The 5,695-nt window shown below is 27.6% G+C and overlaps 1 long non-coding RNA gene across 1 annotated transcript; it reads left to right on the top strand.

Annotated features, from left to right (window-relative positions):
- The first annotated feature begins 576 nt into the window (after positions 1-576).
- Positions 577-3,573, top strand: LOC112788962 (uncharacterized). The gene is made up of 2 exons (XR_003196137.3): positions 577-1,098; positions 3,086-3,573. It is a non-coding gene; the product is annotated as an uncharacterized lncRNA (long non-coding RNA).
- Positions 3,574-5,695: the final 2,122 nt, after the last annotated feature.

Here is a 5,695-nt window from a genome sequence, read left to right as displayed (position 1 = left end):
ATATAAATCGTTTTAAGATACTTAATTTTATGTTTTAACGTAATATACCATATTCTAAGACGATTTATATACAAAAATTGATCAAGGATCGAATGTTAATCACTTATCGTTACAAAGAGAAGTGTTTTCAAATCTCACATTAATCGTTTTAGAGTAAGAGGATTTATATATATTTCAAAAAGTTAAACACATAAGGTGAGACGATTATTTACCTGAGAAAAATAAAACTCCAAGAATTAGGACGATTTATGCTAAAAAACTAAAACTATGGAGGCAAGGATAATTTATGTGTCTAAAAGTAAATCTCAAAACTTAAGATTGAATAAGCTTAATTCAAATTCAAAAGTTAAATTATTTAGAGGTTTTATCTTTAAGAGATGTGAAACTTATAATATACTTCTTTTACATTCTAGAAACCTTCTTATTATTATTATTATTATTATTATTATTATTATTATTATTATTATTATTATTATTATTATGTCAAATGAATCTTAATCATGGTTATAAAAATCTAACCGAATTGATCGGTCGGATCGGTCCAAATATAAATCGTTAGTATAGACAATCCAATTTGTCTCGTAAAACCGTTGTCTCTAAAACCGAACATGAGCCTCAGATCGGATAAAAAATTGGTTGGTTCTTCCAAAACAACGATGTTTCATTCATATTCAAAAAGAAAAATAAAAAAGAAATCACTTCAGTTCAGTAATGAGCCAAATCCCTTCCCCCCTTCTCTAGAACTCAGAACCAAGGTTTTAGAATTATAGCCTCTCTTCGTCCGTTCGTCTTTTCATCGAGCCACTGTCGTCATCCGTCACGCACAGGGGCTTCTCTTCGTCCGTCGAGCCACTGCGCCCCCATCCCCTTCTCCAATCTTCTTCCATCAGCACAACTATGTGTGTAGCCCTATCCCTTCACTCAACCTCGTAGCTTCTTTGTGGAGCGTCCGTCGTCTTCGTCCTACCTTTTCTCAACTTCTGCTACCTCTGCTCTGCTTCATGCCTCTATCTCAAATGTCCAGTCTGTCTCTGTTGCTGTTTCCCCCCTGGCCATCAATGGTGCTTCCTTGTTATCCCTATTGGATGTCATTGCTAGGTATGTAGTTGTTGATGTCGTTGCATCTGCTTCTGCTTCAAACGCTCACTAATTGGGGCTTATGATTGGAGCTCCTAAGTTCTGAGTTACGAAGCTCAAGCACCCTTGATTTGAGCCTCTAGACTCTAGCCACTATTTCTCTCTTAATTTAACTCATTTCATATATTTTTTCTAAAATTTTATTTCTTTTAGATTTATCTTATTGATTTTGGTTGTTTATATTGTTGAATTAAACTTAAATGTTTAACTGTGTAGTGTCCCTAATTTGATTCTTTTATATTGTTATAAGATAGAAATAAATTTTTTTAAATAAAACAGCCAAAAGAGTGATTGACATAAATCAAAATTTTGATATAGCAGCACAATGCCATTAAGGATGTGCAATTGAATTAATATTGCAAGTTGAACTTGAATGTTTAAGGGTTAATTTGTTGTATTCTTTTATGTTATCTACAACATGATGCTTTGATTGTCTTTGAGTATGTTTTATGTCGTCCTAATTTAGACTCTTTAAATATTTAATTATAAGTACTTGTTGCATAATTGTTGAGGATTTAAATGTACTACTTCTTATAATTTTTACTATTATTTTAGTTTTTGATGTATTTTGTGGTTGAAATTATTAATTTTAAAATTGTATTTTAAAGAATCATAACATACGAGTTTACGAGTTGAACTTACGAGTCGAATCTACGAGTCAAATCTAGGTAAGCTCCACGATTTTATTTAGACTCGCGAATTTGACAACTTTAGTAGGAACTTTTTCAAACCTTAAAAATTTTCTTCAGGTATTTCGTTTGTTGATTTTGCTAGGTAGACAATAATTTTTATAAACAATGTGAACAATGGGTTATAGAATTGATCCAATAAAATAAAAAAAAATCCACTCCAAATTATTTCATAGACCTTAACATTAGGATAATCATTTGCACACTAGTGAATTGAATATCTAACCATTATTAACTGTGTATGAGTAAATCGAATAAAAAGAAATAACCATCCAATTAAAAATAATGAACATAATCATCTGCATACCTATTGAACTAAACATCCGACATATCCATTATTCACATTGTTTAGTATTTTTATTATCTACTTATACTTTTCCATTAACATCTAGGTATCTAACTCGGTTCAGATGGGACAATAATTGTTTAACAAAAAATTATTATTATTATTATTATTATTATTATTATTATTATTATTATTTTTTTCATTCTCATCAATAATGAAATTAGAGTTAAATTCAAAATATATTTAAATAAATACTTTTTATATTTAACTTTTAAATTTACACTTTAATAAGATTCTAAGATTTTATTGATAATATTTTATATAATATTTTAAATTTAATAATTATTTTAAAATATATATTAAACTATAATTATATTTTAAAATATTTATTTATAATTTATTTATTATAAAATATTTTTTTCAATTAAATCACAATTAAATCGATTAAATTAATAAATTAATAAATTAATAACTAAAATAATTCCATAAGCAATTCAGTTTTCAAAACCTTCATCTTACAAATCTGGACTTTTTCTCGTGTTTCTGGCACACTTGTTTCTTATTATTAGACAAAAAGACTCGTGAAACTAGGCCGCTGCATGTGGAATTAAAGTGAGCTCACAATTCCTAATTTTTAAATTTTAAAAAATAATTTTACAACACACGTATTTTTACTTATTCTATTTCTCTTTTCTTTTTTTTTCGTCTTTTTCTTTATTTTTTTAATTTGTATTTATTTTTTATTTATTTTCTTCTTTTTTTCTTCCGTGTTGCCTCTCTCTCAGTTTTTTTTTCTCTCCATATCATCTTTAAAAATTTTTGTACAATGATTTTTTATTTTTATTTTTTAAGTTTTAGATATTTTTTGTTAGATTTTGAATAATATTTTTATAATAATTTTAGATATTTTTTTATTTAGTTTTAGATATTTTTTATTATATTTTTTATGCTTTTTTCTATTTTTTGGTTTTAGATTATTTGTTCAGTAGGTCGGGTACCGAATGGTTCGGGTTGGAATCCTGGTTGGTGAAGTGGGGGTCTTGTCTAGTCGTGAGCTCCTGGGCTGGTGAAGATAATGTTCCGAGTACTTCGTGCAAGGAGTGGGGAGTATCACCTGCAAAGACACTCCGACGCTCTAGTCAATAGAGTGTGCAGGCGAAAAAGGGTGAGTGACAGGTGACGTACCTTCGGGAAAGAGCATGTCCCTCCCCATTTATACCGTGTCAGAGGTGGGCCCTATAAAGACAGGCCCACCTCCTTTGAGGCCTCCCTTGCACAGCTGTAGAGCAGCTGTCAGGGACGCGTGTCCGGGTCAGCGATCGAGGCGCCTCGCTCCCAACTGTTCGGGTCGGGTGGTGCCCGAATCAGACCGGCCCATATTTAGTTTGGGGCAGGCCATAATATTATTCTTTTTAAATCAAAAAATATTCAAAAATTCAAAACATAATCTTTTTATAATTATTTTGTATGTTTATTTTTATTTAGTTTTAAATTTTTTTAATATTTTAGATTTTTTATTTTAATTTTTTTTTAAATCAAGACGAGTAGGTGAAAAAGAAGCTTTGCAAAAGGAGGCTTTTTTTTTTTAGAAGAAAGATGTGAGAGAGAAGTGAAAAAATTAGGATTTCATTGATTTTTTGGAGTGAATTACATGTTACTTTTAGTGTTTTTTGGTTTTTTTTTTAACAATCCAACTAATAGTTAGTTGGCGTTATCTTAGTTGATTAATTAGCAGAATTGAAAAAATAATAGTTTAAAATTAAAATGGTTATTTCGTTATGACCATCAAGGTCCCAAAAATTGAAATAAAAAAATTTCTTTGGAATAATAATGCTTCATACTTATAAAAGATTAGAAATTTGTCGAGTTTATCCTTAGTTATTTTTAGTGTGAGCGATAGATGTAGTATTGTCTTATAGTTTCTAGCTTTTAGTATTGCATGGTTAAATATTTCATTAATTAAAATTGTAGGTCTAATTTAGAAATTTAATTTAAAATTGCATATTATATAGGTTCATACAAAATTGAACTTTCCATTTTTAATCAACTGAAGTGTTCTTTAATGAAAAACTGTATTTTTCTTTCTTTTCGGTGAAATAGATAGTCATAGTAATAATAACATATAAAAGGTTCCATGTTAACGGACTATAGTTCAAATAATATAGTCTCTTTATATTCACTTAGAGATTACGAGTTAAGTTTCGTTATTTTTGGTTAACCAAAATTAAAAACATATAAAAGGTCCCATCATGTTGAAAAATAATTGAAATGGACAATACTTCTTTAGAAACTTAATAAGCTTCCTGCTTCATGCTTCGAAAATTTTTTGTTTTGCTTTTTGCGGTAAATTAGATAATCATGAAGGGCCCCGGCCAGTGCAGCAATGCTATGAGAAAAATAATTGAAATGGGCAAAGATATTTTAGAGATTGAGATGAATTTTGTGTCAGACTTTTTTCATTCTATTTTATTAAATTTTTTATAGTACATACAAATTAAGTCGTATAATTTATTATTCAATAGTTAAAATAAAATATTTATACATTATAATAATCATAAAATTTTTATTAGAATAACTACTTTAAAATAAGATGTGCTTTTATATATATATATGTGTAGGAATAACTTATAACACTTTCATTAAATATATTATATTAATTTAATTTAATTTTATCACTTAATTTTAAATTAATTATATTTTTAATAATATTAAATATTTATAAATTATGAAAACAAAAAATTCTTTATTTTTTACGACATATCTTTTTAGTAAATACTTATAGTTTATAATAATATAATAGGTATAATTTAATTAATAAATTATTGAAATATAAAAATAATAATTATTATAATATAAAAATAAAATTAAAAAATTATTATAAAAATAATAATAAAATTTTATATAATTACTAATTTGTGATTGCTAAATCAATCAATTTAATCTGAGACCCATTGATTAAACTAATAATCTAATAATTCAATAATTTGGTCCATTTGATTCTAGTAATTAGACTCTAAATCACACCATTCTACACCTTGTTTATTTATTAAAATGAAAAAGGAAAGGAAAAACAGTTTATATTGCATCAATTTATCCTTTTTGTATGTTAATAACTAAAAAAATAAATGATAATTCTATAAGTACAAGCATAAGTATAATAATTTAACACAAACCTAAAAGTATTTGGAATTAATATTAATTGTGTACAATGTGATAAATTAAAAAAATAAAAAGGATAAAATTACAATTAAAAATTATATCATTAATTAATTATTTAATTTTAAATTTTAAAATTTAAACAATTAGAATTAGTATTTAAACATATTCACATTACATACGGTTATTTCTAATATTACCGTAACCTTTAATACACATTTAAAACTCACCGTCATCTTCTTCGGTCCTCACCTCGCGTCACTAAATTTCTCACCGACCATATACGCCGCCGCATCCTCCAACCGACACCGTCCTCACCTCCATCTGTCAACCCGACGTGTCTCGCCATCTGACGCTCAGCCTAATATTGCTGTCGCTTTTTCACGCGCCTCTCTTCCGAACCGGCTTTACTTTCGTCCATTCTTTC

The sequence above is a fragment of the Arachis hypogaea genome, chromosome 3, assembly GCF_003086295.3.
Source record: "Arachis hypogaea cultivar Tifrunner chromosome 3, arahy.Tifrunner.gnm2.J5K5, whole genome shotgun sequence".
Classification (NCBI taxonomy): Eukaryota; Viridiplantae; Streptophyta; class Magnoliopsida; order Fabales; family Fabaceae; genus Arachis; species Arachis hypogaea.
This window is presented reverse-complemented; position numbering and strand designations above follow the sequence as displayed.